This window comes from Cavia porcellus, unplaced genomic scaffold (genome assembly GCF_034190915.1).
Source record: "Cavia porcellus strain 051 isolate PalLab524CR breed Dunkin Hartley unplaced genomic scaffold, mCavPor4.1 scaffold_33, whole genome shotgun sequence".
Lineage (NCBI taxonomy): Eukaryota > Metazoa > Chordata > Mammalia > Rodentia > Caviidae > Cavia > Cavia porcellus.
In genome coordinates this window covers 1,036,809-1,046,808 of record NW_026947516.1, presented here as the reverse complement: position 1 = coordinate 1,046,808, position 10,000 = coordinate 1,036,809, and positions in this window count along the sequence as shown.

Sequence of the window (10,000 nt, the reverse complement as noted above, 5' to 3'; positions counted from 1 at the left end):
TTGATTATTTAAATCCGCGCGTCCGTCCGTCCGGCGCTGCCCGAGCCCAAATGCAAGCAGCCCGGCTGCTAATTGTGCTGCTGCCACCGGGGCTGTGCTGTCCGGGGAGGGGGGAACGGATGGACAGGAGGACGGGAGGGAGGACGGGAGGACAGAGGATGGAGGTGCTGCGGTACCGGCCCGAGCTCCCCGCCCGCCCACAGCCGCTGCCGCTCCTCATCCGCCTCCTGCCGGGCAGGCTTGATGTCCCTCATTAGGGACCGGGCGGCTGGACCGTGGGGTCACCTCCCTCCCGGCCCCCAGCGCTCAGCTCGTTAAAATCCTCATTTGCATCTCCCCGGCAAACGGGAACAGGACACACAAAGACTCAGAGGAAGTGGCAAGCCGGCCAGAGCGTGCAGATAAACCCTGCCGTGCGGGAAGAATCCAGGAATCAAAGGGACGCCCAGGCCCAACTGTGGGAACCCAGGCTGGGCCGGGCGCCCGGGCACAAGGGCCGCCTCCCTCCACGGCCGCCGGGGGTCAAGAGGGCTGCCGCGCGCCGGCCACGCTGCCTGTCATCCCAGGGCAGAGCCTCTGCCGCCTTCCTGCCGGTCCCAGAGAGGCCGAGATCGAGGGCCCCGCCAAAGGCCACCGGGCACTCGGTCCAGGGGTCGGGAGCTGGACCCACCTTGTCGCTTGGGGTCCTGGGACACAGCACGGCTTTGGTACCACAGCCCTGCCCGAGCCTCAAAAGCCACTCGGCACCAGGGCCCTGCAAGCTCTGTGTGACCACGGCTCCTGCAAGACACAGGGCGCGGGAGAGGCCGTCCGGCACCAGGCACCCCGCATGGAGGGTCCTGCACGCGGGGCACCACCCCGTCACCCTGCAGGTGCAGGCGGCCAGGACCTCGGCCTCAAGGAGACTGGGGCACCCCCAGAGCAGAGGGCTCCGTGCTCCGTGGATGCACCTCTGGGGTTTCCTCATTGGTGGCAGGAAATGGGGCCACAAGGCTGACGTGATCCTGGGACCACACACAGACCTCAGCCTGCAGGACGGGCCCGAGGGCTGCTGGGGTCAGGGGCGGCCTCGGGGAGGTGACCACAGGCCTCTTGCATCACATCCTTTGTGCTCCCCGCAGCTCGTGGTTAGTTTTCTGGTCATTTCCAGGGCGCCATAAGAACCTTGGTGATTAGCGGGTTAAATTGAGTTTATTTTGTCTCGTGTCGGTCATGACGTCGCAGGCAGGGCCTTTGCACTTTGATCTGTATGCCTTGCTGTTTATTAAATTTTCTTTTCTCATTAAGTTTTTGAGGCAGGATCTCACTGAGCCTGTAAGTGTGGAAGCTGGGCACCCGCTTGAGAGCCTCCTGCCTCAGCCTCCGGGATCCTGGTCCGCTGTCTCTGCCCGTGTCCCGTCTGCCTGGCGTCTCATAATGGCCTGAAACTTTGCAGCCCGAGACACAGAAACAGCTGAGGGATCTTTGTGTGCGCACGCGTGTGCATGTGTGTGCACCTATGTGTACTTGTGTGTATATGTGTGTGTTCAGGTGTGTGTACGTGTGTATGTGCACATTTGTGTACTTGTGTGTACATGTGTGCATGTGTATGTGCACGTGTGTGTACATGTTGGGTGTGTGCATGTGTGTGCATGTGTACTTGTGTGTACATGTGTGCACGTGTGTGTACTTGTATGTATATGTGTGTGTTCAGGTGTGTGTACATGTATATGTGCACATTGGTGTACTTGTGTGTACATGTGTGCATGTGTATGTGCATGTGTGTGTACATGTTGGGTGTGTGCATGTGTGTGCATGTGTACTTGTGTGTACATGTGTGCATGTGTGTGTACTTGTGTGTATATGTGTGTGTGTTCAGGTGTGTGTACATGTGTGTGTGCACATTTGTGTACTTGTGTGTACGTGTGTGCATGTGTGTGTACGTGTTGGGTGTGTGCATGTGTGTGCATATGTACTTGTGTGTACATGTGTGCATGTGTGTGTCCGTGTGTATCATCCACGATCGACAGTGAAGGCTGCCACAGTCCAGCCTCAGACATGTTTCATTTTGCAAACGCCACTGATGAAGGTGCCGCAGACTCTGAATCAGATCCCCAGAGGGCAAGGAAGCGGGCGCCCTGGGTCACAGCCGGGCATCCGAGCACCCTCGAGGGACGGAAAGTCAAAATCCCCCAAAATCCGCAGCACGGCCAGGTGAGGGGTTGCCCACCTGCGATGCCAGCACTCTGGGAGGCTGAGGCGGGAGGACCCACCTCCAGGGCCCAGGGACACCCCGATTCTCAATCGCATCCCCGGGCCGAGACCCGATAAGCAAATCGGGACGGAGGCCACTGGTCAGCCGTGCGCGAGGACCACGCACCCCGCTAACCCGGGCACAGTACCGTGCCGGCCCCAGGCCTTCAGTCGGAGCACGTGGGGCTTTTCGGGACCTCGGAGGGGACCACAGCGTGGACATTCCCGTGATGATTCCACTGAAATGCTCCCTGTGTCCACGCGTGACCCCACAAGGTTTGCAGACTGGGACCCCGGGCCCACGTCCTTCTCCAAGACTCGGGGCCACAAGCCCTGGGCTTCCTGGCATCCTGATCAGCTGTAGGCACAGAAGGAGCTGCCCGGGGCCGGGCTGGCCCGAACCCTCGGCTTCTGGGGTCACTCGGGGTTGGGGGGGGTGGCCTGGCCCCCAGGACACATTTTCCCGATGTGGCTGGCGGGGGCTTTCTTGAGCTCAAGTAGTTTCTTTGTTTTGTTTGTGTTTTCAAATCCACTTTATTTCAAAGAGAAAAATATTTCAAAGCAGGTCAGTCGGGGGGGATCGTGGTGCACACAACTCACATTGTCCCCCCAAATCCTCCCCTAGAGCACAGGCCGTCTGCTTAGCATCCTACAACCTGCACAAAGTTTTCTCTTCGGTGAACTCAGAGAAGCCAACAGGTCAGCTGCCGTGACTGTCTCCAGCTTATCCTTCTTTATGGCTGAGTAGTACTCCATTGTATACAAATACAACTTTTTTATCCATTCCTCAGTTGATGGACACTTGGGTTGTTTGCAAGATCTGGCTATTACAAATTGTGCTGCTGTAAACATGGGTGCACATATATCACTGTGGTATGATGCTTTTGATTCTTCTGGGAAGATGCCCGGTGGGGAGAGAGCTGGGTGCAATGGGACCTCCAATCCTAGTTGTTCAGGACTCTCCCCACAGAGGCTGCACCCCTGCACTCCCGCCAGCGAGGAGGAGGGTTGTGATCACTAATTTCAGAGCATGTTCTGCAGTCATAATTACTATTACTCATCAATAACGTGGGCGCCCGGGCCTCTAGTCTCAGCACGCTCCAGGGTCACAGATGCTGGTCCTCATAAATGGTGCAGCGTCCCCCGGCATCTCCCACGCGGGGAGCAGACTCACCTCCGTTCTCTCCCCGCCTCCCCCAGACGCCGTGGTGAGGACGGAGGTCTACACACGACACACGCGCCCACGCTGTTCACTGAATCAAATGCCCTGTCTCGATAATAATTGTCGCCCATAAATAATTCTTATCAGCCATGGTCTCCGCTCCACATCGCTTGTTTCTGTCAGTAAATGTTCAGTAACCAAGGTGGGCGTCCACATTGTTCATGTCGCGTGTGATGGTTTTAAAAACACAAGACGTCCGCATCGATGTGGTTTACTTAAATGAGAAAATGTTTGTTGACTGACTCTCTGACTCACCAGACCTCAGGCTGCGGCTGTGTGTGGCAGCGGGTCTTAGACAGCTTCGGTGGGAAATTGAGACACACAAGATGGCACTGCCCACAACTGCCCTTGGCTCCAATCCAGGATGCTGGAAATAACCCGGGAGGGGGACTTAGCTGGGGCAGACGAGCACCCTCGAGCTCAGACCTGAGCAGTCACCTCTTCCGATGTGTTCCCAGCCTGGAAACACAGACTCACACTCAGAGCAGCACAGTACAGCCTGGCACAGAGCCACACGAGTGCCCATCACCCACCCAGCACTTGGGAGGCTGAGGCAGGAGGATTGCTGTGAGTCTGAGGCCAGCCTGGGACAGAGCCGGGGACAGCGGGTCACACAGCCCAACCCAGACCAGCTGGGGACAGAAACAGGAACCAAACCAGAGAACGCCCTGTGCCATCCCACAGCCGGGTGGGCACTGACACCCAGCAGCCCTCGAGGCCCGTCCTGCAGGCTGAGGTCCCTGTGCTGGTCTCTCCCTGTCTCAGTCCATCAGGGCCGCCATATGCAATGCACAGCTCGGGTGGGCGCTGACACCCAGCAGCCCTCGGGGCCCGTCCTGCAGGCTGAGGTCCAGGTCCAGGGTGCAGAGCACGCGTCTGGTGCGGCTGCATCCAGGTCACAGCTGGCGCCTGCCGCTGTGTCCTCCCTAGTGGACGGGGCGGGAGCTCCCGGGTCTCTGTGCTGAGGACCCGGATCCCATCCACCATGCTCCACTGTGGGGACCTCAGCGTACCCCAGCCCCAGTGCTCACCCCACCCCTCAGGTGAGAACTCAGCACAGGGACTCGGAGGCACTCAGCACTCAGCACTGCAGGGCTCACAGAGGCCACATGGTGTGGTAACTCGGAGAGAAGGCCATGGGCTGTGCAGGGGGTGCCAAAGGGTCTCTGGGCTTCCCCGCCTGGGCCCCTGGAGCACCCCGGCTCCCCCTCAGTCTGGCTCTGAGATACAATGGGACGCTGTCGCCCCCTGGCGGCTTCCCCTGAGTGCTGAGTGGAAAACATGCACCAAACCTGGTGGGAAGGGGAGCACCCTTCAGAGGTGGAGCACCCAGCGCCGCCCCTTCTGGTCCCACCGAGGGATCGTGAATCAGTTAGCTTCCGGGAATGTGTCAGCATGTCTGACAACGTCAACTGTGAGGAGGACAGGTCGCTTTGGCCCACGGGTGCAGAGGGTGCAGTCCATGGCCGGCTGCTCCAAGGCAGGAGCATCATGGTGGACGGTGTGGGGAGGAGAGACGCTCCCGTCATGGTGGCCGGGAAGCAGGGAGAGAAGGGAGGAGCCGGGGACCAGAACACAGCTTAAAGAGGGAGCTCAGTGTGGCTCAGGGGTGCAGAGGGTGCAGTCCATGGCCGGCTGCTCCAAGGCGGGAGCGTCACGGTGGACGGTGTGGGGAGGAGAGATGCTCACATCATGGTGGCCGGGAAGCAGGGAGAGAAGGGAGGAGCCCCAGAACACAGCTTAAAGAGGGAGCTCAGTGTGGCTCAGGGGTGCAGAGGGTGCAGTCCATGGCCGGCTGCTCCAAGGCGGGAGCATCATGGTGGACGGTGTGGGGAGGAGAGACGCTCCCATCATGGTGGCCGGGAAGCAGGGAGAGAAGGGAGGAGCCGGGGACCAGAACACAGCTTAAAGAGGGGAGCTCAGTGTGGCTCAGGGGTGCAGAGGGTGCAGTCCATGGCCGGCCGCTCCAAGGCAGGAGCATCATGGTGGACGGTGTGGGGAGGAGAGACGCTCACATCATGGTGGCCGGGAAGCAGGGAGAGAAGGGAGGAGCCGGGGACCAGGACACAGCTTAAAGAGGGAGCTCAGTGTGGCTCAGGGGTGCAGAGGGTGCAGTCCATGGCCGGCTGCTATGAGGCAGGAGCATCATGGTGGACGGTGTGGGGAGGACAGACGCTCTCATCATGGTGGCCGGGAAGCAGGGAGAGAAGGGAGGAGCCGGGGACCAGAGCACAGCTTAAAGAGGGAGCTCAGTGTGGCTCAGGGGTGCAGAGGGTGCAGTCCATGGCCGGCCGCTCCAAGGCGGGAGCATCATGGTGGACGGTGTGGGGAGGAGAGACGCTCCCATCATGGTGGCCGGGAAGCAGGGAGAGAAGGGAGGAGCCGGGGACCAGAGCACAGCTTAAAGAGGGAGCACAGTGTGGCTCAGGGGTGCAGAGGGTGCAGTCCATGGCCGGCTGCTCCAGGGCAGGAGCATCATGGTGGACGGTGTGGGGAGGAGAGACGCTCCCATCATGGTGGCCGGGAAGCAGGGAGAGAAGGGAGGAGCCGGGGACCAGAGCACAGCTTAAAGAGGGAGCTCAGTGTGGCTCAGGGGTGCAGAGGGTGCAGTCCATGGCCGGCTGCTCCAAGGCGGGAGCATCATGGTGGACGGTGTGGGGAGGAGAGACGCTCCCATCATGGTGGCCGGGAAGCAGGGAGAGAAGGGAGGAGCCGGGGACCAGAGCACAGCTTAAAGAGGGAGCTCAGTGTGGCTCAGGGGTGCAGAGGGTGCAGTCCATGGCCGGCTGCTCCAGGGCAGGAGCATCATGGTGGACGGTGTGGGGAGGAGAGACGCTCCCATCATGGTGGCCGGGAAGCAGGGAGAGAAGGGAGGAGCCGGGGACCAGAGCACAGCTTAAAGAGGGAGCTCAGTGTGGCTCAGGGGTGCAGAGGGTGCAGTCCATGGCCGGCTGCTCCAAGGCGGGAGCATCATGGTGGACGGTGTGGGGAGGAGAGACGCTCCCATCATGGTGGCCGGGAAGCAGGGAGAGAAGGGAGGAGCCGGGGACCAGAACACAGCTTAAAGAGGGGAGCTCAGTGTGGCTCAGGGGTGCAGAGGGTGCAGTCCATGGCCGGCCGCTCCAAGGCAGGAGCATCATGGTGGACGGTGTGGGGAGGAGAGACGCTCACATCATGGTGGCCGGGAAGCAGGGAGAGAAGGGAGGAGCCGGGGACCAGGACACAGCTTAAAGAGGGAGCTCAGTGTGGCTCAGGGGTGCAGAGGGTGCAGTCCATGGCCGGCTGCTATGAGGCAGGAGCATCATGGTGGACGGTGTGGGGAGGACAGACGCTCTCATCATGGTGGCCGGGAAGCAGGGAGAGAAGGGAGGAGCCGGGGACCAGAGCACAGCTTAAAGAGGGAGCTCAGTGTGGCTCAGGGGTGCAGAGGGTGCAGTCCATGGCCGGCCGCTCCAAGGCGGGAGCATCATGGTGGACGGTGTGGGGAGGAGAGACGCTCCCATCATGGTGGCCGGGAAGCAGGGAGAGAAGGGAGGAGCCGGGGACCAGAGCACAGCTTAAAGAGGGAGCTCAGTGTGGCTCAGGGGTGCAGAGGGTGCAGTCCATGGCCGGCTGCTCCAGGGCAGGAGCATCATGGTGGACGGTGTGGGGAGGAGAGACGCTCCCATCATGGTGGCCGGGAAGCAGGGAGAGAAGGGAGGAGCCGGGGACCAGAGCACAGCTTAAAGAGGGAGCTCAGTGTGGCTCAGGGGTGCAGAGGGTGCAGTCCATGGCCGGCTGCTCCAAGGCGGGAGCATCATGGTGGACGGTGTGGGGAGGAGAGACGCTCCCATCATGGTGGCCGGGAAGCAGGGAGAGAAGGGAGGAGCCGGGGACCAGAGCACAGCTTAAAGAGGGAGCTCAGTGTGGCTCAGGGGTGCAGAGGGTGCAGTCCATGGCCGGCTGCTCCAGGGCAGGAGCATCATGGTGGACGGTGTGGGGAGGAGAGACGCTCCCATCATGGTGGCCGGGAAGCAGGGAGAGAAGGGAGGAGCCGGGGACCAGAGCACAGCTTAAAGAGGGAGCTCAGTGTGGCTCAGGGGTGCAGAGGGTGCAGTCCATGGCCGGCCGCTCCAAGGCAGGAGCATCATGGTGGACGGTGTGGGGAGGAGAGACGCTCCCATCATGGTGGCCGGGAAGCAGGGAGAGAAGGGAGGAGCCGGGGACCAGAACACAGCTTAAAGAGGGAGCTCAGTGTGGCTCAGGGGTGCAGAGGGTGCAGTCCATGGCCGGCTGCTCCAAGGCGGGAGCATCATGGTGGACGGTGTGGGGAGGAGAGACGCTCCCATCATGGTGGCCGGGAAGCAGGGAGAGAAGGGAGGAGCCGGGGACCAGAACACAGCTTAAAGAGGGAGCTCAGTGTGGCTCAGGGCTGCAGAGGGTGCAGTCCATGGCCGGCTGCTCCAAGGCGGGAGCATCATGGTGGACGGTGTGGGGAGGAGAGACGCCCACATCACAGCGGTCAGGAAGTCCGGAGCAGAAACATTAGAGATCCATGACAGGGACGTGGCCGAGCCCCCAGGGTCACACCTCCGTGACCCAATTCCTGCAACAGAGTCCCAGCTCTGAAGCCTCCACCAGCTCCCAGTAACCACACGGACTCATGAAGTCATGGGTGGACTGAGCCCTGGCCAGCGCTGACCCCTCACTGCCCCTGAGGCCCCAGCTGCACACCCTGCTCCGCCGGGGACCCAGTGTCCACCTCGGGTCTGTGTGGCTCTCAGTGGGCCCAGGAAGGGCAGAGCTGGTGCACCTCAGACGCTCCCGAGCCTGGACTCTGCCGTGGTGCTCACTGACCCTGAAAACGGACTCCATTGCAGGGAGAGGGGCGGATGGTGCCCCACGGAGCCAAGTCTGAGCCACGCTTGGGCAGTGGGTGGACGTGGTGGGACCTTCGGGGTGGGACCCCAGGAGGCAGTCAGGTCTGGGGACTGCACCCTCCTCACCAGCCTGGTGCAGATCTGCAGAAGGAGCCACCAACCACGACACCACCAACCACAACACCACCCGCCATGACACCACCCGCCACGACACCACCAACCACGACACCACCAACCACGACACCACCCGCCAGGCGGTGTGGCCCAGCTGAGCCCAGACACCGCAGCGCGTGTGCCGTGCCCGCTCCCCGTGCCCACTGCCATCTGTGCAGACCTGGGTCAGGCCGCGTACGTGTGAGCCAGCCCCGCTGCGTCCACGGCACATCCACGGCCCCAGAGGAGCCACGTCCTGCGGGACGGGAATGGTGTGGGGACGGCTTCAGACGCCCCTGCACCAGGTCACAGGGCCAAAGAGCCGCGCCGGCCACACGGGGCCACCGTCCCCAGACAGGTCCTCCACACCATCCTCGGGTGTGCAGAGGTGGAGCGGTCCACGGGGCCACGGCTGGAGCCCCGGGCCTGGGCCTGGCCTCTGCTCTCCTCCCCTCCCCTCCCCTGCCCTGCCCTCCCCTCCTCTCCCGTCCCTCTGCTCCTCTCCTGTCCTCTCCCTCCTCCCGTCCCCTCCTCCCCTCCCCTCTGCCTCCTGGGAAAGAGAATTAGAAAATTGGGTCCAAAAATAAACACTTCCCACCGCCAGAGCGGCCACTGTTGACAGCAAATCCCCAAAGCAGGGCGGTGCGGGCAGGCGCTGCCGGGCGGGAGGAGACACAGCGGGCCACCAGGGCCGCGGGCTCCCGCAGGGCGTGGTCGGTGTGAGGTGCAGACGCTCATGCGTGCCACGGGACATGGCCGTGTACAGCCAGACCCCGGCGGGTGCTCATGCACACACGCACAGGGCCCGGCATGCACCTGCACACGGTGCTCACCCTCACGCAGGGACATCTGGGGTTTGTGATAGAGAGCAACACACACTGGCACCCGTGAATTTACACATAGGTACCCAAAGGTGCGTGCACACCTGCACACACGTACACACCTGCACACACCCGCACGCACCTGCACACACACCTGCACACACCTGCACGCACCTGCACACACACATGCATGCACTCATGCACGCACAGCTGCATGCACACCTGCACACACGTACACGCCTGCACGCACCTGCACACACACCTGCACACATATGTATGCACCTGCACACACACATGCATGCACCTGCACACACATGCACACAGATACACAGTGCATGTGTATATTTGCACACCTGTGCACATAGAACAACCATCCTGACACACAAACATATACACACTTGAACACACAGGGACTCACTTGTGCACACTAAGACACACACAGAGAGGGATGAGTGTGCACACAGGCACACTCACACATGCACACAGGTACACTCAGACTGACACACAGTTGCACACTCAGACACAAAGCGTGGTACCCAGGTGCACAGATCCACCCAGGCGCACACACTGGGCCACACGCGTGTGCGCCACTCCCACGCGGAGCCTCTGCCCGCACCCTGCTGTCCAGGGCCCCACAGCCCGGGCAGCTGACAAGCCCAGGGACAAGGCCCGGTTCCCCACGGCACCCAGCGTGCACCCCGTCTCCGCTCCCC